The sequence below is a fragment of the Pogona vitticeps genome, chromosome 3 (assembly GCF_051106095.1).
Source record: "Pogona vitticeps strain Pit_001003342236 chromosome 3, PviZW2.1, whole genome shotgun sequence".
Lineage (NCBI taxonomy): Eukaryota > Metazoa > Chordata > Lepidosauria > Squamata > Agamidae > Pogona > Pogona vitticeps.
The window spans coordinates 177416758-177441810 of NC_135785.1; the positions used below are offsets into that span (position 1 = coordinate 177416758).

At 38.8% G+C, this 25053-nt stretch overlaps 1 protein-coding gene and 1 long non-coding RNA gene across 3 annotated transcripts in view; one reads left to right on the forward strand and one right to left on the reverse strand.

Annotated features, from left to right (window-relative positions):
- The window catches only part of ZBED1 (zinc finger BED-type containing 1), a 50431-nt gene that overhangs the window by 19435 nt on the left and 5943 nt on the right, over positions 1-25053 (reverse strand). The window lies entirely within an intron of this gene.
- Positions 163-24846, forward strand: LOC110075580 (uncharacterized). 2 transcript variants are annotated; one of them, XR_002299997.3, is made up of 3 exons: positions 163-293; positions 15587-15834; positions 18656-24846. It is a non-coding gene; the product is annotated as an uncharacterized LOC110075580 (long non-coding RNA). The 2 variants fall into 2 exon arrangements; XR_012085229.2 differs by having other exon boundaries at positions 20256-24846.

Here is a 25053-nt window from a genome sequence, read left to right on the forward strand (position 1 = left end):
AGAGAGAGACGGAGAACCACCCCGAGCAAGAGGCGGAGAAGCGGCCGTGGCCCGGAGAAGGCACGCCTTCTGGGCAGCCAAGAGAGCGCGGGCGCCGCCTCGGGAGCCCCACCCAAGCGGAACAGGAAAAGGGATGCGGCCGCCGCCTCGCCTCGCCTCGCCTCGCCTCCTCGCCGGGCTGGGGCGCGGGTGGTTCGAAAGCCGTCCCTTGCCCCTCCGCCCCCCGGCCCGGGTGGAGCCTGCGAGGCGGCCAGGGGAGAAGCCTCGCGGAAGCAAACAAGCCAAAAGGAGAGGTACATACTACAGTATATGCCCCTTTGAACTGGCATTTACGGAGCAGGTTTCCCTAAGTAGGCTCCGGCAATAAAATTCCGCATTGTAGCCCGGCGAGGGTTTGAAGGGAGGGCGCTCCCCAGAACCGATGGCTCTTAAGTGGAAGAACTACACAGGGGTCATGGTATACCTACGACTCTGGTTCAGTTAGTCGGAAGCTCCGTTGTGTTAAAAGGAATTTGGCGCAAGGGAAGTGAGTGTGAGGTTGAAGCTTAAAAATATTAAAACAGAAAATAATAAAGTATTTTTTTTAAAAAAATGACTAAATAAGATATTAAAGAAACTGCAACAATTAGAAGATTAGATTCTGCCTACAACTACTAAGGACAGGCATGCAGTATATTGTCCACTATTTTGGCAATACAACCATAGTGTCAGGCCTCTCCTTCAAGACCTTTCTCTTCAGGCAGACTTTTCCTTAATGTCTGATGGTCTGAGAGGGGGTTCAAATGGATTGTTGAGCTCCATTGTTTTAAATGTGTTTTAATAGTTATCATTTTAATATAATACTTGTTTCATTATTTTTTAATATTTGTATAGTTGTTTTTAGCCTTTCAATATGTAATCCGCCTTGGGTCCTTTTGGGGAGAAAGGGGGGATAGAAATATTTTAAATAATTTGGGAAAAAAACTTATTTTAAAAAACTTGCCAATTTAAGACTAGGCTGTCTTAAGTCTGTACAATTTAACACAGCTTGGAAAATAAATTGACAACAATTTTTCAGTACCTCAGGTAAGAGTTTTACCAATCCTTCCCAAACGTTATTGGTGGAGGGGGCAGCAGTTCCCTGTGGCTACGAATGACAGAGGCTGAAACCTGCAGCCTTTGTCCTCCCAAAATTGGCAGTGAGGTCTGTCATCCAGAGTACAGGTAACCAATGGACTAGGAAAGGATGGGCATTCCTGACCCTGCTCATGAGCTATCATCACCTTTTTAGAAGTTCGTCCAGTAACAAAAAGACAGAGAGTGGCATAATACGGTATAATGGTGGCTCAATGTAAGTCAAAGTTGCATGACTATGGCCCTCCAGATGTTTTTAATCTACAAGTCCCAGCCTGCGTAGCCAATGCTTTCATGGTGTCACTCAAATACTGCCACAAAAACAATACAGTCTTGTAGGACCTTAAAGGCTTAAAAGTTTCATTTGGCATGAACTCACGTGAGCTGCAGCCCACATCTTCACAGTGTTTGTTGGTGTTTCTGCAACAGACTAATGCAACTATGCCACTGAAAATGAGAACATCCAGAGGACCAGTGCTGCCTCTTCCTGCTATATGTGCACTGACTGCCTACTCTTGTAGATCATTGGCTATAAACCGCTCTGAAACTACATTCTGCTGCTTGCATGGTCATTAACAGTCATGTTTTCCCTTTTGCAAACAGGACTCTTAGCAAAGGTATGTATATTTGGAATGCACATTTGGAAGAGCACATTTGGAAGAGCAGGTGCTCATAACAGTGTCCACAGCTACTAGCCTCATAAGTAGAGTCCAAACATGCAGAACACTGCATTGCTTCATATCAACAACTGAGAAGCAAGTCTTTTGTAAAATCAATGGCTCTAAATTGTCCATTCAAAGCTATATCACACCAAAATACTTTACATCACAACAGGGAGTACTTACAAAACAGTTAACAAAAATCTGTTCCTCTTCCAATTCCTGAGTGGGTGCAGCTAGGTTAAGAGTGAACAGAGAAACTCTTGGGGCTATATGTGATGTCATCGTTCCTGCTACTCAGAAGGTCCCTGTACTGCTGACCTCATGAACCCTTGTTCCAGTATGGAACTGCCTCCTAATGCTCTCCCACCATGATCCTCACATGCTGTCCGCTTGTTACCTGACAAATCAAAATTCCCAATTTCTGCCATCTTTTGCTCCACCATTCCCAGAGAAAAGTGTAACTCTCTTGTTTATTATTCAGACCACAAAGTGTACCACCCTGTTCCTGTTGACAGCTGGAACTGGAATTACCTCTTTCTGCAGTGCACTGGGTGCTTATGGTGTGGCTGCAGCCTTTCCCACCATTTCCAGAGGAGCACACTCTGCTCTTTGCTGCCTGACAGCCAGACCAAACAAAGTGTATTTCACTCTCTTCCTGTCAACATGAAAAGTTGACAAATGATCCTTCTACTGAAGTTATTTAAAAGAATCCATTAAAAAGAAAGACATTGTGGCGTATAACTGCTATATTTTAAGGAAACTGTCCGCTTCTAATTTCATTTTGGGGTGGTGATAAAAAAATCTGGAAGCAGCCCTGTAGGCTGAAAACTGTCTTTCGAATCCCTCAGATTTGCACACCTGATGTACAAAGTTATGTTGAAATTGTGCTCAAGAAAAACATTTGATTGAGTTCAAGGTTTTCACTCCAAGCTAAGTGCAGCACTATATACTCATTAGTGGCTTTGTAGGGTTGTACATGCTTTATGGCTTACACATGCTCCGTTGGTGACTTGTACATGTCCCGTTTTGTTTATGCTTTATGTCATTTAAATAAAATTTAGAAGAGGGATAATAAAAGTAAGTGTAGGACTGCATCCTAAGTCACCAAAGCTCAGCAATCTAGAAATCCATTTGAAATAACTATGCTCTGAAATGAACTTTAGAATTGTATTTTTTTTCATTTTATATATTAGTGCTATGCCTCGTAAAGAGGCTTATCCATGATTTATACTTAAAAGCCTCCATTTTTTAAATAAAAAAGAAGTCAAAATTTTTGACTGCTTTTTTTTTAAAAAATCTCTCAGCTAGAATAAACTGGTTTTAAAATATAATTTTGAGTATATGAGCAATGTAACCTAAATTATTTTTCTGATTCAAACTCATTTATTATAAAACCATCTTGCAGTATACAGTTGAACAATGTTTCGCTGCATGCGCTCCCTGCATTTGGTACCGTTGCTTAGCTTAGCTTACCTCTCAGGAGATGCTATGTTTAGTTGCTGTCCTGCTATGCAGTACCTGAAAGGGTGCATTCTGTGTATGCTTCAAAAGTGTGCTGTCTGTATGCTAATCTCTATATTTAACCTGAGACTTTGCCAGAGGCAGTGGGAAGATGGTTGGGGGAAGAAAAGGAGCTGGGGATTGGAACACCTGAGCTTCTTGACTATGATTTTGGCTCCTTCTGCTGCAGGTGTATTAAAGTTGATACCCTGCCTCTGTGTAGCACAAAGTGCACACTTAGCATTGCACTCAGAAGCCACAGGAGGATTTGCATGTTGACAAGTATGAGTGGTGTGCCACCGGAAGGACTTTCAGGAGGACCCCCTTGCTATTGCTTCTTTTTTGTATTTCTTCTTCCCCTACACTTAATGCATCATAATCTTCCCTAAAACCTCCATCTCATCTTATTTTTATTGTGGTACTATTGCCAGTTGCTGCCAACTCTCTCTTATGTACCTGAGGAGCGGTTGTTAACTTGGATCTTTATCTGCTTATGGAGAGATATGTTTTTATGGGAAGGAGACTAGTGGAGGGAATCAAGAAGCAGCAATCATCATTGTTCAGGGCAGGGGAAGATGTGGTGGGGGACGGCAGCTACAGCATTGTGTAAAAGGGAAGGGCGAGTGAGTATTGGTTGTCTCTAAGCTATCTCCAAATTTAAATAGTTTGGATGGCCTTGACATCAGGCCCCCTGGGCTGATTCTGTTGAAGCCCTGGTTGAGCTCTGGACATGATCACTATGAAGTGTCCCCTCCTGTGAAGTAGAGTCAAAATGTCCCCATGATTTGTCAGGACGTTGGTGGAGCAGAAATAAGTGGAATGGAGACTATAGCAATGATGGTGGAAAACTCAGAGTGAATCTGACCAAACACACACTAGGGCCCATTGGAAGGCCTACTCTGTGACATTAGTGGCAGGGAAGAGGTCATTCATCTGCACAGAGTCATCTGGCACAGCTCTTTCAAGTGGCCAAGGGCCTATTACATGCTGGCCCGAAGGAAGAGAACAGAGACCATACTATAGCCTACTGTGAAGAACCTGCAAAACACTTTGCAGGCGAAATTGCTTGGATTTGGCTGCTGTCGTTTATACAGGTCTTGTGAATGAAAGTTTGCCCCCTATGTATCCTGTGTCAATGGGTAAGTTTAAGTTTCTACAACTGGGTGATGTGGACAGGACCCTTGGAGAAGTAAAGGCTACCTACCACATACCTCTTGGACCCTTGCTCTTCCTTGCTTATAAAATCTGCTAGAGAGGTACTGGCTGATTGGCTAGGAGGAGTGGGGAATGTCTCCTTGCAGTAGGGTAGGATCTCAGCATACTTAGAGGAGGCAATAATAAGACCATGGTTGGAAAAGCCCCTTCCTTGGATCCCACAGTATTTGATAATTACTGCTCAGTCTCTAACATTCCATTCTTGGGCAAGATGCTAAAGCAGGCCATGGCTTCTCAGCTCCAGGAATTCCTGGATGAGACAGATAAATCTACACTTCCCCCTTGAATTGCATGGGTTTGTACAACACAATTTTGGTTATACAGTGGTGCCTCGCTTAACGAGCGCACCGTTTAACGAAGAATCCGCATAGCGACCCATTTTATTTAGTCGCTAATGCGATCGCATTGCGATGTTTAGATCATTTCTGCACCCAGCGGCCATTTTGGGAACAGCTGATCGGCGGTTCCAAAATGGCCGCCGAGTGAAGAAAATGCCCACCCGCACCATTTTCGCGCCCTGTCCTTGCTTACTGAGGGCGCGAAAATGGTGGCGCTATGGAGAAACTTCGCAGAACGGTGAGTTTAAGAGCCATAGGAACGCATTAAACTAAGTTTAATGCGTTTCTATGGTATTTTCCATTCCGTATAGCGATGTTTCCCCATAGCGATGGTTAATCCGGAACGGATTAACCTTGCTATGTGGGGCACCATTGTACATGATTTTTTTTTCCAGTTAATTGTTGGTGCTTTCTAGTTACATTTTTGAGGCATAAGCAAGGCTTGAAAATTTTTTACAATGTCTCACCACTCAGTCAAAAATTTCACCAGTCAGCATGACCGGACTATAGCCTTGCAATTTATGTTTAAATTTAAATTTAAACTAGGCACTTTCTACATAACAATGCATACAAACCCAAAATAAATATTCCCTCAGACTTGAGTTGCTTTATTATCTGCATGCCTGAAGCTTGTATTTTGAATGCCTTTCTTTTGAATGTTTCCAGTAAAAATAAAACTGAAAGCAAAAGCATCCAGTCTCTTAAGGTGCCAGGTTGCTCAGTTGAAATTGGGAGCAGGGAATCAGAGACTGCCTGTTCTGGGTGAGTACATACACTATACAGTATTTACTGTACTGTACAGAGTTTTTTGCTTCGACTTAAGAACGGCACCTCTACATAAGAACGAAAAACAGCCGGAACGGATTAAATGGTTTTCAGTGCATTCCTGCGGGAAATGGTGATTCGACTTGCGAAAATTTTGAGATGTGGCCACCGTTCAAATACGGATTAATTTCTTAAGTTGAGACACCACTGTATCATGCCAGGGAACAAACTGGAAGGCAGAATAGCATTTTTGAAACTGGTGTCACACACTGCCAGGGCCAAACACTAATTAAAACTCTCACTCTGCATGCCATTCCAGTTGAAGACTTCAAAGGCAACCCCAGCTACAGATCATTGCCATGATTCCGTTTGCAGATAATCTGTGTCACCATAGCCAGGTCACTGTTTCAACAAGAAAGGGGACTACTGTTACAGCAGCCTAGCTGAGAAAATACAGTCCTCATCTTAGATACAGTACTATTTAAGCATCCATGGGCAAAGCCAGATCAGTAAATATGCCTGTGGCATCCGCCCAGGTCATGAATGTTCATATACTGTACCTGCAAAGACCAACGGGAGTGCTGGAGGGGCTGAGTCAGAAGATACAAGAGACTCAGGAGGAGGAAGGGGAGTTAGAGTGATAGGGAATATTGAGAGAGAGTTGAGAGGAGGTTTTGGTAGTTTGGGTGGGAGAGTGGTGGTTAACAGTGGATAAAGGAGAATGTTTGCTTAAGAGTTAACAACATTGCTTTTTCTGTCTGTATCAATAAACAATTTCCATTTGGTTCTTTTAAAATGACATATGACCCGGATCTTTATTATTAATAATAGGTAATGTTGATGTAATCAACTGGTGGCTGAGGGGCATGTAGTGTGAGCTCCTGGTTTGGTGAAACAAGCAGGGGCCCTGTGTGAATCGTAACAATTCCCAAGCCAGAAAATGCTGTTTTGTTCCTTTCAAAAGCATTGCGATCTCATTTAAAACAGGCTGAACCCCTTCGCCCCCCCCCCCCAGATCAATTGCCTTTTTAACCAGTGTGTCCGGCTTCCTCACATCCATTATACTCTCAAGCACCACTATGGGAGATCAACTGTTTCAGACAGAAGGGACAGAATGTGAGCTATGGGTTATCCATGTACAGTATGTATGGCATCACACTCCAAATTCCACACTTCTCCCAGCACTTGTAATGAATATTAAGCAACATTGGGGACTAAATAGATCTGTGAGGAATGCCAAAGGCCAAGATAAGAAACAGGAGTCCCCTTTGCGCCATCCTCTAGAAATCATGTGCTGAGAAAGATCACCCCATTGTAACACAATGCCTCCAAAGCATTCAGCCGCCTGTTCTGATGCCACTGGTCTGTAGCTCTCCTCGTCTATTCATTTCTTCTTTTCTCATTTATAAACAGAAGTCAGCCTTTGTCTTTTGGAGCATCTTAAACCAGTGATTGAAACAGAGGTCTTTCGAGAGTTCTATCTGAAATGCTTAAGATAGTATTTCAAGATGCGTGATACATTTGGGCACTCGAAGATAATGTTTATCTGAGCCATAGACACACATGCCCTAGAATGCAGTTCACTAACTGAGAAAGCAATCGGCATGAAAGAGCAACTCAGGACCAGTCTTCTTCACTACTACACAATGCTATATTGATTTCATGTTCTTTAATGAGAGCAGGCACTTGTTCCAATCTGCTATATGCATTTCATTTAGAAATCAAATCAGTTCTTTGATCAATGTCAGTGTTTGCAAATATTCAAGAAGGGGTAATATGACTGAAACTTCTGAAGTGATGGTGTGTAGTTCCATCAGCATGTTCAGAGGACAAAATATTTACCTTTTATATTTAGAAGCTTATAATAATAGGTACCCAATAATAGTTGGATATTATCATATTTTATACATATCAACAGCAGAATTTGTTCCGTAGGTATCTCTGTCTAGCCAAAAGGGTGTTACCATGCAGAACAGGGAAGTATCCGCAGATTGGAGGAACTCCCAGCATTTTCAGAAGTAAAAAACAGAGGTTAGAGAAGAAACCTGAGTGAGGGGGACTAAAAACTCTGAGAGTACTGAACATGTTTATTGTACATAGAACATAGACTGCCTGGTGTGCAGACAGAACTGGATACCTTGATAGAGAGAGGGCATGGCAGATTAGCTGGGACTCTGAACCGCAGCACTTTGATCTATGATGTCTTGTTTCAGGTTCCATGTCTGCATTTCCTAAATTGCACTGTGAAATGCTGAATAAAGCCTTATCTAACATTATTTTGCCAATGAATTATACTTAATTATTAGATATAGTATGGTTTCTGTTTGTTTCCCAGCCATTCAGAAAGCCATAACACTCTGCATGATTACTGAGAGAAAATGTATAACAGTTCAGATGGAGATGAATTAGTGCTGTATCTAATACGGCACAATTATTTGGAGAACATATGTCAGCTATGTAGTAGAAGGGCAGGGTGTCTCTGAACCTATCTGGGAGTGTGTGCATCATGGGACTACATGTCCTCTTCACCCGCAACATCCATTAATGTATTTTCTATGCACTTTCTAGTTCTAATTTATTTATTTATTTTTGACACTTGAGGGGAAAAGAGGCCTTGCAATTAATTTCTGATGTCTTCACCCTTTAATTATCTTCTGCTGCTACCCAGGATTTTCAGAGCCTTGAGAGCTCCATAATAACTTGTTTTGATTTACAGGCACAAAGAATTATACCTGCTGGGAAAAGGAAATCCTGCATCTTTTCAATGCCCTGTCTGCAGGATCCATCTCATTAGCTTACCAAATGCATACTAATTAATATTTCTAGAAAAAAAATTTTTAAGCAAAGATATTTGCCTGCAATTTGGGGAGGTTACTAAGTGTGATATATGTACAGTAATTGTTGCCCAGAATTTTGCACATGGTATAGATATGACCCCATGAACTACAAAAGAGGTCTCTCCTATGATGTATATAGATGCAGCTCGTTCACATATATTGGAAAGGCTGCTATTTCTTTTGTAAGGTAGAGTATTGGCTCTATATCTAGTCTATATCTCAGGATACACTCCCTTCTTCAAGCAGACAAGAAAACTGGAAGGCCTGGCATTCATGAAGCTCTCCTTTCATTTATTTATACAAGGCAAACAAAATCTGGTTACTCCCGGCTAGCTGGGGTTAAGAATTTGTTGTCCCTGCCTAAAATCAAAAACCTACTGAACACCAAGAAGCTGGCATATATCTCAGACCTATATGTGAAAGTTCCTTATTTAGGATTAAGGGTAGCATACTATTAATCATGCTCAATTTCTGGAAAATTTGGATGAATGAAGCACTTCAAAAATTCCATAGTATCACAGATTTTGACCTGGTTCCTTAATGCTACAAAAGAGACTGAACTACAAATAGCTTATTTGACACATCATACCCACCATGTTTTCCACCTGCTCTGACCTGACATCTTGTTATATCCCATCAAGTCACCTCTATTTGTGGTGATCCTATGAATTAGTGACCTCCAAAATTCCCTGCTCAGCATTTCCAAAATCAAGGCTGTGGGTACCTTCATGGAGACCTATGCATCTTGTATTTGTCCTTCTTTTCCTCCAGCCTTCAGTTTTCCCCAGCATTGTGTCTTTTCATTTTTTTTCCTTCAAGAGTGAGGCCAGCCTTGATTTGATCTAGGACTCATTTATTTGTCTTTTTCATAGTCCACAGTATCCACAGAGGCCTCTTCTAGCATCATGTTATTGTTTCTACTTATATACTCCCCCATACTGCACAAAGCACTTTCTGGACAGTTTACAACATAATTATGTAAACATCAACATCCCCCTCCGCCCAGTGACCTGGGTACTCATTTTACCAACCCCAGAAGGCTGAAAGACTAAGCCTGTCAGGATCAAACTCAGGTTGTGAGCAAGAGGTTCAAGTGCAGTACTGCAGTTTAACCACTGCACCATGGGGCTATATTTCAAATGAATCATTCCCTCCCCCCACCCCCGGGTCAGATTTTTTCAGCTTTCACATCTATACATAGCAACTGACTTTTAATTCCTTGGCTGCAGTCTCCTTTTGGATTGATGACTGTACCAAAGTATATAAAACCTTTAACAGTTTCAGTGTGTTCATCACACAAAAAAATTGTCCTTGGAATTTTGGGAAGGAGAAAAAATGTTCTTCCTAGTACTTTTCTCATAGCATTTGCATTCTATTTTGTATATTATTTCTTTGATTGTAACCTATTATCCTTTTTGGCCTTTTATTGCTTTTGCGGAATATCCTGCTAGCTTCAACAATTTTCCCTAAATGACCTCAATACAGTATCCTTTTCCTGATCAATGCACTGGATAATGTATCCCCTTTTGCATGTATCCCCTTGTTTCCTGAGACTAGTTATTTCATGTTTCTGTACTCTGATTTACTTGTGCACAGCTATCTGCATTCCATTGGGTCTGCCCCCAGGGTTTTAAATTTAAATTGTGATTTATAGCAATTTGATTTTTTAAAATTCATTGCTTTTATCCAGTCTGTCTGCCTTTCTCCCTCTTAGGGTTTTCTGTGCTACAGGAGAAACCTTAAGAATCTGAATGTTTGTAATGTTTTTAAAAAATCTGGCAAAAATAAAAGCCTCAGTTGTTTTCAGTAGACAGCAAATCCACCTGCTAGACCTTTTGATCTGGCAAGCAGATGGAAAGCATTCTGGGAAAAGAATGGGTGCATGTTCCCATAGTCACTGTCACTTTTTAGAAACATTCAGAAAACCGCTAGACTCTTGGTACTTTCTAAGTGACAACCAGCTTAAGCATTAGAGAGAAGCACACACATTTGTCAGGCTTGGAGCAGGGAATGAAGGCTGAACTAAGTTGTCATGCTGCATTTCAGACACACACAGCAAGCAGCAAGTCTCTCATCAGAGAGGAAAATATAGCTTGCCTCCCCCGCCAATCCAGGGAAAGTAGGTGTTATTTCTGATAGTCTTTCATTCCAGGCACCTTAAAAAACAGACTTAAACATAAAATAACAATATGCAGCACCCAGTTTTTAAACTCTGAGATAGCTGTCACCAATTAGCTGTTAAAGGTCTACTTAAGAAGTGTGGTCTTCTCTTGTTGCTGGAAGGACAAGAGGAAGTGGCCAACCTATCCCCCCCAAAGGAGGGTATCCCACAACCTGGGAAGGAGGGCAGTTACAGAAAAGGCTCTCTCTTGCCTCTCCAGCAAATGTGTCAGAGAGAGTGGTGGGACCTAGAGATGGGCCTCCCCTGAAGATCTTAAAAACTGAGAAGATTCATATAGGGAATCTCTATGGTAGAGAACTTAACAAAATTCAGAAAGCCCACTGACCATTATCTTCATCTATCTGTGTACAAACAATATTGCCATACACTTCATTCAGTGTATTGCAAGTGCCAGACAGAAACAATGAAGGATTGGGGGTGTTGTTGTTTAATCAATTCAGTTGTTCTCATCTTAGTCCAGGTCATCTGTCATCCCTGACCCATAAATAGATGATCCGCAGGGCAGACAAAAGTTCATCTGGTATGGTCACAACTGTTGAATAGTTTCTTTTTCTCTGCTTATTTATAACTTTTCCTTAAGACATTCAGATGTTTCAGCTACATTCCAGTTTTTAACCTCAATAGCTACAGAACCTCTCAGACTTCCTCACCGCTTGTAGGCAGTCACAGATGTTCCTTCAGTCATTCTTGCCCTGGTTCTCTCTTCAATACAATGACAAAAATAAAAGTCAACGATGTTCATTCACTTGCCAGGTTCATCAATAAATCAGTCTTTCCAATTTATTGTTACAGCCTTCACAAATCTAGGATGGAAAACTCTCACAGGTGTTATTAAATATGTTGGCAAACATAAAAATAAAGAGTTCATATGGGTCTTAATAAGAATTTCATATGGAAATAGTCCAATCTCAGGATGCAGCTCATTTTAGTTTAGGTCAGTTTCAGTCCAATTTTAGTCTTCTTCTCATATATTAATAATATCAATATGAGTGCTTATTGTCAGAGCATCTGCCTCTGATTTGTAGTGAATTAAAATTCAAGCATAGAGCAAAATCAAATCTAAGTATGTGTCAAAAGAACTATAGGTGAAACTATAACAGTACCATGTTTCCCCAAAAATAAGACAGGGTCTTATATTAATTTTTGCTCCAAAAAACGTATTAGGGCTTATTTTCAGGGGTTGCTTTATTTTTTTCATGTGCAATCTACATTTATTCAAATACAGTCACGTCATCTTCTTCTGGTTGCTGCACAATGGTGGAGGGCAGACTTTCACTTAACTAGGGCTTATTTTTGGAGTAGGGTTTATATTACAAGCATCCTGAGAAATCATACTAGGGCTTATTTTCAGGGAAACAGGGTAATTATAACAAAGTAATTTCTCTGAAATAAAATTTAAATGATGTCAATTGTAGAAAAAAAAACTTTGATTGGAACCGGTGTCTAAATAATGCATTAAGTAAAACATTTTCTGTTCCTCTCCAACATTAGGAAACCCATGCTGGAATTTAGCTAAATTTTCCTGTAGAATAGAACAGGAAATAAACAACTACTTTAATGCCATCACCTCTTCAAACCTTACAACACACACATACTTTCTTCAGCATACACAATTTTTCTTTCAACATACATAAATGTTTACATATTAGTGATCTCACAACCTTCAAAATTCAGTTTTATCCCTTCATGCTCATAGTGTCATGATTTCTTCTTTTACCTAATACGGGTACTTCTCTGATTCCTCCTTAGCCTCTTCTATCCACTATACTGTATGCCCTTCTAAATCATTTCTCTCCATTCTTTAACATACCTGTATTTCATACATTTTAACAAATTGTAATTAAATTATGAACAATATATAAAAATGAAAAATGATAATAATCAGAATGCTTCTTAGGAATCAGGTATTATACAGTATGAATCTGTTTTTTAAATGAACTATCACATAAACCAACGCCGTCCTCTACCCATTATACCACAGTGGGTACTTCACAAAGAAAACACAGTATACAAAATAAAGAAAAGAGGAAGTACTCATTTGTAGTAGACAGAACCCAGTTATGTGCTGCTTAATGCAAAAATATGTCGAGGACCTGCAGTTTCTGGCTCATAAATGTAATGAAACTAAAACTAAGGGAAATCCTATCCTGCAGCTGTGTCTAGAGATCAGGACCAAGACTCCATCACACATTGGAATGGCACAACCTATTGCTCAGCATAGTTCCAAAGGCAGCAAGAACTGAATCTGAACTTCCAGCTCATATGCTTATTGGTTCAGAGTTTTTCTAAGGGCTTTTATAGAAAGGCATAAATATTTAAAATAAGGGGGGAAATGAGAGAAGTTAAAAGATAGTGCAAATTACAAAAACAACATATATAACAATAGCAAAAATGTTCTCAGACATATAGCCTGGTCTCTTCCCCCTAAATTGTTTATCATTTGTATTAATAAATATTTCTATTAACACTCTTGAGTCATAAACATAATTTATTGGAGGTTCCCTTCCTTTCAGCAGAGGTTCAGACAATCTCTTGCAATTTCACACATTCTCAGTATGTTTGGGTGCTGACTACATGCGGGATCCACTTCCCAGACTGACTTCAAATCACACTTACAATGTTCTCTGCAGACCACAAAATAATTAGAGAAGTAATTAGACAGCAATCATTCAGGTTTTCCAGGGTTTTTTTCCCCGTAGCCTTCCCAAAGTCTAGAACTTTGCTTCCTGTGGCTCAATCTTTGATTCCTTTGGCTCAATCTATAGTCCCTGAAATTTTTCTCAGTTTAATCCTGCAGCCACCAAAACAACCCAAAACAATTCTGTCCCTTGGCTCAATCCTATTTTTTATGGGGGTTGATGGCTAACACTCACACAAACAAACCTAACCCACAGACACCAATCATCTAATAACGGCACAGCAAACTCCAAAATAAATAACATAAATGACATAAATAACAGTCATAAAACTTCCCCCTTATTTTGCAAGTAGGAAGAAAGCAAATGCAGGAATATTCATACATGCTCAGTGATCTAAATCTTAAAAACACAATCAGCTGTCCATGTCTAACCAAGCAATTGCCCCTTAGCCCATCAGCTTCTTGGGGATGCCTGGATGACTTAAAGGGAGGTTGTTCCCCCCAGTAGTTGCATACCTCACATACAAAATTGAAGGACAGTTGGCTAGCAACCTCATTCTTCATCAACAATATTTGTTAAGGTGTGCTTTGCTTGCCTAAATTTCAGCTGGGGTCCTCTAGAAACCCCAATGCCCTAGTATCCCTAAGATGCAAAACAAGAAAATACAGGATCACCCAAACAAAAAATCCCTACAGAAAACCCAAAGAGCAATAGCAAGCTTGGTTAAATTTCAGTTCAGTTAAATTTACTTTACCTTGAAAATCAAAATTACCTCCAAAGCCTGTGAAGAATCAGCTAAATGTATGGTCCATTCAGAAGCAAACAACTGCTAGAAGAAGCCACCCTGAGTAGACCTGGCCTACAGGGGCAGGGTATAAATCTAATTAAAGTTTTTTTTAAAAAAAGTAAAAGAAGCCTTGTTTTACAAGGGACAAATTTCCAAGTGGCCCCAAAGGCCAATTCAGAGAGAAATACCGAAACTAAGCTTTTATTTTCACAGCAAGTACTGTGAATTCCCAGTCAATGCACCAGAACTGTTGGGGGGGGGGAATCTTTACACAATAAACCTCAAACAGCTGTTCCCCAAAGCAGGTAGAATTTTATTTCAGATGTGATCACAAATGCCTTAATGAACTCAAGTCCAATCTGGTCAAAGGCACCATCCCCCAAAAAATCACAGACTTTTTGTACCCCGCTGAGAACATATGTCAGTCACATACATCATTTCATGTGTAAGATACCAAATTAAGTTACAATTCAGGACCTTCCAGTTTAAGTTGCAATACATTTTAGACAGTATATTGTGTTCTTTGAGGTTAACTTCTCATTAAGTTCCTCTATTTAACTTCTGTTGTAGTGATTAATTTATGTGGTTAAATTTTTAGACTGCCACAAAACAGTTTCCCAATAGCTTCTTGCTCTGAAGCTTTGCAAGCTAGGTCAAACTATACATCCCATGTGTCTGTTATTAATACATGTCTCGATTAATTTTAAAAAAGGAATTTCTAACATTTGCACAGATGGTGTTGGCTTCTTGGAACATGGTCTGGGCTTCCAGGAAGAAGAATTTATAAGAGATGAGTTGTACCACAGAGACTGGGAAGAAAGTGTTTTCTAAGAGTCTTGCAAACTTGGACAGGAAGAGTTTAAACAGAATCCTGCTGGGGAAATAAATAGTTTTTCAGAGACAGAGGAAACCAAGTACTGGGAACATGAGTGGCAATGAGGAACCACACACGGGGCAATGGTACAAAAACCTGCCAGTGAACAGGGACAAAAAATAAGGGAACAGCTGATGAGATGGATCTATGGTTCCATATGTTTCTATATCAGTCCACAAAGCATGGGAAACCAACAAAATAAATTGAACTCTCAACGCAGAAAACCAAATATTATTTAAGACACATTACCCAAAACCCCGAGGTATGAGTCACATGATTAGAATGTAGTAATTTAAGCCTATAAATTATTCAAAAGGAATAGAGTAAAGGAAGGCAGAAAGAAGAGCATTATATATAAAAAGAGGTGTTCACCTCCAAGGAGATCTGTGACTTGGCGCATGGAATGTTGGTGGAGTGCCTTGGTGTGAAAATCAAAGGAGAAGGAAACAACTGTGAGATTCCTCTGGTAATCTGATACATACTGTATCCCAATTACACAACTAAGCACTGGGCAATACCCTCCTTGATCAGAAAACCAAACATTCAAAGAGGATAAATATAGTTATAATGGAAGACTTCAGCTTCCCTGAAATCTGTTGAAAATCCAAATCTGCCAAGAACGTAAAGAGCAACAAATTCATTATTCATATTGCTGACAACATTTTATTCCCTAGGACAGAAAAAGTAACAAGGGAATCAGCTATCCTTGACCTGATCCTCACTGCTAAAGAAGAATTGGTCGCTCAGGCAGGAGAAGGAGGAGCCTTGGATGGAAGTGGCCACTTCCTTTTGGAGTTCATTTTTCTGAGAAAAGGGAAATTTGAGGGAGGCATAATGACAAACTCTGAATTTAAGAACACTCTTCAATTAGCTCAAGAAAAGAGTGGGTGAGATCCTGTGGTAAAAAATATTCAAAAATAAGGTGAGATATTGAAAACTCTCTTCAGTCAATTAAGTCATTCTTATTTTTCTTCTTTTATTCTTGCCATCTTGGGACTCTTTGCTTTAAATTAACTGTTAAAATCGTAAATTTATATTATATTTTATATCATTTTGTTTTTTAATGTAAAACTATATTTTAAATTGTTTTTATCTTCTAAGTTGTGAGCCGCCCAGAGTAGACTACGTCTAGATGGGCGGCATATAAATGCAATAAATAAATAAATAAATAAATAAATAAATAAATAAATAAATAAATAAATAAAACACAATTACAAATACTTCATATGAAGTATTAAGAAACCGGAGTAGCTGCAAAAGGAGCTTTCAGGTGAGTTAAAATTTTAAAGGGGGCATCCATATGCTGTGGAAGAAGGAGAAAACCATCAAGCAAGAGCATAAACAAGTAGCCAGTATTTGTATGAAGAATGCCAGTAAGGCCAAAAATTAGAAAGAGCTTGGACATGGAAGTGAAGTTTAAAAACGAAAGATGTTTTTTTCATCAGCTGTGCTTGAAGCAAGAAAAAGAACAAAGAAGTGGTAGGTCTATTGTCCACAAAATGGAAGACAGGGAGAGAGAAGAGTAGCCCAAATTCTACTTTGCCTCTCTGTCTTCTCCCAAAAGGAAAGGTATGTTCAGCTTGGTGCAAGGAGAATACAGTTAGCAGTGAGGGAGTTGGCACCCAAGGCAAGAAAAGAGATGCTACAGGAATGTCTTGCTACTTTAAATGAATTCGATAATCTTTTTTAAAAAGCATTACAAGCTTGGAAGATTAGGAGAACCTTAGGGACATAATATTACTTGGTTTCTCCATGCTTTTGACAGGGTCTTCATTATATTGTTGTGGCCAAGCTCAATAGATTTGCAGCTGGTCAATGGGCTATACCCAAAGAGTGCTTGTCAACTGTTCCTCTTCATCTTGCGGAGCAGTGACAATTGAGGTGCCACCGTTCTCCCCCCCCCAAGACTCAATGTTGTTTAATATATTTACAGTATAAATATATGAAGGAGTAGCAGGGATTCCACATCAAATTTGAGGATGACACTGAATAGCTAATAGAAGGTAACATCAAGATTCAAGATGACCTTTAACAGAAAGGAGAACTAAGCTAAAACAAACAATGTGTTTCAGAGGGGAAAATATAAAGTTCTACATTTAGGCAGGAAAAATCTGATGCTCAAATAGAGGATAGATGACATGTGCTTGGTCATATGTGTGAAAAGAATTGGGGGAGTCTTAGCTGAAACAGGCGAAACATAAGTCTTCAATGTGATGTTGCAGGCCAAAAACATTTTTTAAAGTAATGCAATTCTAAGTTGCATTAAAGGAAACACAGTATCATGATCAAGGGAAGTAATATGGCCACTAGATTTGATTTTGGTCAGATCTCACCTGGAATATGGTATCCAGTTCTGGGCACCATAGTTTAAGAAGGAGATTGACAAGGTGGAATGTACCCAGAAGAAGGTGACAGAAAATGGTAACTTTTCAAAGAATTAGTCATATTAGTCTGTACAAGCATATCCAGATAAAAAAATTTAAAAAAACAAAGCAATAGAAAATGAAATGTTTGTGGCACCTTAAAGACTAACTGGTACAGTTCAATGTGAGCTCAACGAATTCTGCATCAAACAGCACTTACATCAGATAGCAATAACACCTGAGATGTACAAGAAAGATGCAGAATTCAAGAGATGTTCCCTTGTTTGTTTATTTATTTCATAATATTGTGTTACTTTATTGTATAATTGTATTAATTTACTGTAAATTGTTATTATGCATACTGTATTGATGTATCATTATTTGTAACCACAATGAAAATAAAGGTTTGAAGGGTGGAAGAATATGTGAAGCATCAGGTCAATAGCATTAAATAGGACCAAACATATCAGTTCAGCTCCAGTAAACACATCCTTTATGCAGAAAACTCTAATTTCAATCAATGGAAGTTCCATGCCTGGAACCAAACCATAATGGCCTCAGCATTAGCACTCAATGAATTAGGCACTGCAACAGAGGGATACACTTAGGTATTCTCAAACCAATTTTAGTAAAGGCAACTAAGATCTTTAACTAAACGTGCATTTTTCCAAAACAAAGTGGTAGTAAAAGACAGATGACCTATGTCTGACGTGTTTCAAAGTAAATAATCATCTAAAATAATAATACTGAAACAAAACCTATACAGTATAATAATACATAAACAAATCTGCATCACCCCAACCAGCACCCTGCAGGCGTAGAACTTGGGTTCCTTGTTAATAAGGAATGGTGCTCCAGCGCAGTTTCTTTACTCATATCAGTTTTTACTGGGAGTTACAGCAGCAGTTGCCTCTGGTTCCCCCTCCCCCCAGTCCTGTAGGATCGAAGTACAATCTCTAAACTACTTGTCAACTTGGAAGCCCAGTTAGTTTCATTGGAATTCCTCCAAGGTCCAGATTTTGGAAGGCAGGAAGGAGGAGAGAACGTAGGTCTAGAAAACAGCCCTTTTAGAGAAGGCTTGTATAAAAGAGCATAAGAATACAGTCTCTGCAGCTTGTCTCTCCTGCTTCCTTCCCTCACTTGCCTCTCCAGAGCTGCTACTGCAGCATCTAGACTAATATAGTGTTGTCCAGGCATGGTGGCTGGAGTCTCTGGTGCCTGGCTCCTGTTGCAAGGCGTTAAACCCTATCTGAAGGTAAATAACTTCTGACATCCTCCCACACGCCCTCATCTTCCAAGCTAGGCAGTGATCCCTTGCGTTCCCAGCCCTGCTCTTTTATTCCTTTTGAACTTGTCTCCTCCAGCTCTCTCTCTCATCAGAACCTTTCTGCAGCTGCAGGGACTCTCTCCAACTAATCCTGAAGCAACTCACCCTCCTTCCAGCTGCCTGCTACCTGTGTGCTGAGGCCGGACAACTTGCTAGGGGTGTGCGCCTGCACACCCTCAACAGAGAATACCAGTGAAAGTTTTCATTTTAAAATAATAGACTAGAACTCAATTCTATTCTCAGAGTATATCCCATTTATATAATCCAAGTGATGAATGTTGCTGTGGAGTGTATGTGTTTTTTAGTCAAGTCAATAAAAATGTTGAGGCTTGCAAACATACAGTATAAGCTAGTTAAATGATTCAGAACAATAATGAAGAAAATTGAAAGATCAGACACTTTTGCTCAAAGTACCAAACTTCTTTCTTCTTAAGTAACTGTGATTCAATAAATGGAGTGGGTAAATATTAGCACATTTCAAACTTGCTTTTCATAAACTTAGTGAGTAGGTGGCTGCTTTATAAGTAGCATTCTCAGTGCTGAATACTGCTTCCTGTTTAACAAATGTAAGTAATGAAATCTTCAAAGACATTATGAAAGTATATATTCCACATTAAAATACATCTGAAATATAACTTTCATGATGAGCAACCAATAAGAACAACAGAAGTATTAGAACATGCATTTAAACTCTATTCAGACTCTATTTGGTGCTAGCATTTATTTTGACTAGCAAAGCATCCTTCATACTTCATTGCATAAGCTACGTAACTGCAGTGCTGGATAGAATATATCTTAATTATATCAGAGAAAAAGGGAGGTACAACAAAGCACAGATGCATGCCAAACTGATGTCTCTGAATGTGGCAAAAAGGTTACAACAATATTTTAATATTTTTATACAGCTTTCAGAAGCTGCCATCCTTATTTATTTTTTAACTTTGTGGTTCTGTTCATGTTGAGTCTGAGCAAATACTAAGTTAGGAAGAGCAACCTAATGTGCTTCATTCACTGTATTTTTATTTGGGCAATCATCTGATGGTTAGGAATGATCAGGAAAAAAGAGAGAGAGAAAGAAGAAGAAAAAGAATAATCAGAAAAGTTTCAACATTGTTGTTAAATTTTGTCCTTTGGAAGAGCCTTGTGGAACAATGGTTAAACTGTGTAAAGACTGCTCATGATATGAGTTCAATTCCAATGGATTCAGGTAGCTCAAGGTTAGCTCAGCCTTCCATTCTTCTGTAAAATGTTGGCCGGTAAAATGAGTACCATATTTTTCTGTGTATAAGACTATACTTTTGTATAAAATCCTTAGACTAAAAATTGAGGGTCGTCTTATACACGGAAGTAAGCTGAGGAGAGAACAAAAGTGGAGGGGAAAGCAGGGATCAAAGCGATCCTGCAGCACTTTGATCCCTTTCCCCCCTACACTTGCTAAACCCCACTTAATTTCTTAATTTTGAATTAGAAAAGTGGAGGGCATCTTATATATGGAAAATATGGTACTCAGTTCCCTGGTGCGGGGGAATGTTTAGCCTGCATAGTTAAACTGTAAAACACCCAGATATTGCTTTAAAGTGCTGTGGGTGGTATATAAGTATACACTTTGCTTTGCTTCTTTTTTAAAAAAACAGTGTTTCACATGATTTCCAGATTACAGTTGCATGAGCTAGAGACTACTCCACTGAAGACAGAAGGGCTTTTGAATGAGAGAATCTTGAACAACGCCTTGTGAGTAGGCAGAGAAACAACAACAATGTCCACAAGAGACCAGTGTGAGCATGGTAAAAGCAAGAGGATCCAGTCATATCCTGGAAGGCATGGCAATAGAGTAAAATTTCTGCGTTCCTCAGCCCCCAATTGTTGAACTTGCAGCTCTCAATAACCTAGTCGGTATAACTGATGGAGAAGAATCATAGGAGTTGCAGTTCAGCACTATCTACAGAGTCACAAGTTGCTCAACACTATTATAACAAGGGCAGGGGAAAAATAGTCACTGAGAACAATTTCATGCTTCTCAGCAGTTTAGAAAAATGACATGTAGTTGTGATTAGCTGCAGCAGTAAGTGGCTAAATGAAAATTCTTCGAAACTTATTTCAGTTGCAACAAAATTAAGAAATGAGTGGCTTTCTGTATGCTTCCAGCATTGTATTTTATCTTCACTGATACCATGCTTCTATTAACCTCCCACTTAGCTGAAATCCCCACTGGGCCTAATAGAATGGTATTAGTGTATGAAATAATACAAGTCATTAAAGCAGAGACTGGTTGTCACTTAGTTTTAATCCTTGTTCAATATATGTATCTCATAAGGGTGGCAGTGATAACTTGTTATCTTCCTAAGTGCATTAATTTAAAAGAGTTTTTTAAAGAAATCTATTAAACTTGTCAGCTAATTGTGTCAATTTATTTTCCCTAAAGACTATGATTAGTGAAGACCTTACTTAATTGCCACTGTAGGTATTGTCAATCTATTTCTCAAATATATTTGTCAAGTGTTTATTAATTAGGACTTACTGAACATATGACCTATAACAGAAACGGAAAATAAATGACTGTTCTCCATTATGTAGAGGTTGTTTCTGTTGAATTCCCGTAGATCTAGGAGTTCATATTCATCACAAGAACCATAATTTCAGATTTCTACTCAGACCAAATGTCTGTTCAGTACAAAAATATTATGTTGTATTAGGAACAGTATATTAAATCCCGAATCCAAAATCTCTGTCATTTTAATAGTTTAAATCACTTACAAATGCTGTTCCTGCAATATTCCTGTCCCTCCTTCATGTTCCTTAGAACAATTATAAAAAATATTTTCCATTTGAATCTGATTTTTTCCTATATGCTGCTTTTCTTCCCATTGGGGAGACAAGGAAGCTCCATGGCACTCTAAGAGGCTTACCTCTCAGTGAACATGCATAGAATAGTATGTGTAGCACTGTTAATACTGAGTTAGTATGATAGTATAAAGGTAGAAAACAGTTGTGATATTGTTTACCAGAAAGTAATCCTGGCATGGTCTAGACTAGAATACAGACACTGCTGTCTCACATGTACCAACCCTGTTGAATCCATATTTATTATGCAGAATGCTTCCCCGGTCATTAAACAATGTAGCTTGTAATAATTAGAAGCCATGGGCTGAAAAATTACATCAAACTGGCTCTCTTTTAAAATGTGTTTGTGCATATGTACATGCACACAGACCCACACACAAGGTCATACTTTCTTCTGTACATACTCCTGGAGCTCTACAGTCTGCCATTCCCAGACGTGTCTCAGGAACTACCCCTCATTATAAGGAAGACAAAATGTTAAATCTGGAAGTTGATCTAGGTTTTAATGCCTTCCATGCAGTCAGAATGTGTCTTCACGATGAAAAAACTCAGAAATACCCTGTAGAGATGTTGGAAGGATAGAAGAAGGACATTGTAACTCTACTACATCCCCAAAATAGGAGCTGGAAAATGATTTCATTGAAAGTGCTCCATTTTCTGTTGTTCAATGATAACGCTCAAGTGCCACAAACATCACTAACTCTTCAGTACAAGTGAGATCAGTCTCCTCTCTTATGTGCTAGTGCTGCAGTACAAACCAACCAGTTTATTTAAGGTAAAGATTCTGACACCCTGTTCATTGAACTGAATGTTAACATGACACTTTGATCCTAAACTTTATTGACAACCCATCTTCCAGGAGACTTAATGTGCAGTGCGCGTGCGCACAGACACATTCTCTCTCTCTCTCACACACACACACACACAGAGAGAGAGAGAGAGAGAAAAAAAACAAAAATATAACTCTGTCTTAATTGTGACAATGTTATTACAGGTTTTGGAAAACTATATTCCTTCATTAACATATTCCCTCTTCCCAAAATTCATAGTGGTTATTCTTTAACTGTGTTTATTAAATCATTTTATCAAATGTCAGCACACTTCAAAGGCAACAGCAGAATTAGTTCTCAAAATGAATAACATTTTAATGCATTTTTATATTTGTAAGAGACAGATGAAAAATCCTGTTGTTTTTGCGTGCATCTGTGTTTCCCTGAAATGTGTTGATATTGACCTCAATCACACTGAGAGCAATAAAACAGACATAACAATCTTTCTCCAGATCATTGATAAACTGAAACAGTGAACACTGTGAGCTAAAGAAAATGCATATCTCTTTTTACATTGGCTATGGCTAGTCATTTGGAAGATTGTTTATGTATATGCTTCTCTGTTGCTGTATCTAGGTACTTGTAGATAATGTACATACAGGATAAAATTATGCTCTCAAAGAGAGCTAAATGTTAATCTAGATCAAAACAAATCCAAATCTGCAGGAAATCTATGGCAATCTTAATTATGGAAATATGTCAATGTCAAATTATGGAAATATGTCAATATGGCAAACATTTTTATATGATGTCCACATTTTTTCATATCACTTGAAGCCATTCATCTTCTCCTTCACCATATGATAATAGCAATTAACAACATGGCAAATAGTTGAAAATTTCCCAAAAGTCAACAGACATCAAGTTACAGCTTGATGCATAAAATTCATCAAGTCTAAGAGTTCATTAAACTCTTAGATTAAGAGTTTAAGAGTTCATTAAAATATTTGTAAAAGGTTAGAGAAGGGATTTTGTGCAAGACTATTCAGTACATCCTGAAATTTTCACTACATTATTTTATGAAAATCATATAAAAGTAGATGTAAGTTTTACATAATTATTTATTTTGCTAATTGCTAATAAAAAAGAAAACTGGGAAGGAAATTGCTAATTTTCTAGATATACGACTAAACTCAAATTCATCTGATCTGGAGTAGAGCCAAAGAAATTAAGTTGCTTGTGACTAACAAGTCCCACTCATTTTAATTACCAAAATCCTGTTAGTTAGCATAGTAAATTATGCTAGAAAACCTCCAGTGAATCAATGGGGTTTTGGTGAGTCAGCATCTCCATAAGTTCCATTGATTTAAGTGGGCCTATTCTAACTGCAATTTAGTATGCTAAAGTAAGTTATTGTCAGAGTAAACCTAATAGAATCAATAGAGCCTACAGAGAAGTTGATTCATCAAATGCCCGTTGATTCAATGGACCCGGTCTAGTATGATTTATGATGCCAAGCAACAAAATTTTAGTCATTTACTTTAGGTAAATTTAACGTGGAGTGTAAATCCTATTCTACTACAAAATCAGGGGAAAGAAGATGGATAAGAGTATAATGTCTTAAGGTCTGGTATCTTAAAGACTGGCATTCAACTTCATATCTTATTTTCTGTTTCTCAGGTTTCAAAATGTACAGTAGTTTAAAATGACAGTAACAATCTGGACTCTTTTCCCTGCTATTCCAACTGTAGTGCCTCAAAATACTTTCCCAATTTCCATCCAATATATCCTCCACTCCTCACCTTGCTAGATGATAAAGGGAAATACAAGTTTATTCAAAGTTATTTGATATGGTTGCAGTCCTACCCTATTAAAATTTATGTTTTGCCATTATGTTTATTCTGAGCAAAATTGCTGTTTACAAAAACAAAGGTACAATCCCAGGTACGCACTCAGAAGTTACTTTCTACTGAAGTTACTTTCTCCTAAAGTAGAGTTTAGGAGGAATGCAGCCGAAAAAGCTTTATTATTTAATTGTCAAGTGTTTTGAATAAAACTGGTAAAAACAAAAACATTCCCATTACAAAACACTGCAATGCTGTTTGTAAATCTTCATTACTTTGATTTAGTGTATGATCTACAACTATTAGTAATAATTTAAAGTGGAGGACTGGGTGGATCTATAGCCAAAATATACCACAAGTTTTATGTAACAGACTCAGCAGCATTATGCAGCCACAAAAAGGGCATACCAAAGTGCTTAACATTTTCAAAGTATAACAGCTTAAACCATTCCTGCAGCAGAGTTTCAGAGTATATGAAGGCTAATTCTTTACTAGGTTTGTATACTTATCAAACCAACAGAAAATGCTGGGTAACTTTAAAGTTTACTTTTTCACTTGGAGCAGAAAGATCTGAAAGACTTCACAAAACTTTGTTTGCCTTGTTTTTTCTGTCTTCTAGTTGAAACCTGTGTGTGTGTGTGTGTGTGTGTGTGTGTGTGTGTGTGTGTGTGTGTGTGTGTGTGTGTGTGTGTGTGTGTGTGTGTGTGTGTGTGTGTGTGTGTGTGTGTGTGTGTGTGTGTGTGAGAGAGAGAGAGAGAGAGAGAGAGAGAGAGAGAGAGAGAGAGAGATGTCATCAAGTCAGCTCCAACTTATGGTGACCCTATGGATAAGTGACCTTCAAAATGTTCTATCCTTAACAGACCTGCTCAGCTCTTGTAAACACAAGACTATAGCTTACCTTATATTTAGTCTACATCTTTTCCTGCTGCATCTGAGGGAGATTTGTCTCGCGCCAATGTTGATGACGTTTCGGCGCCAGGTCAAAACCTTCCTGTT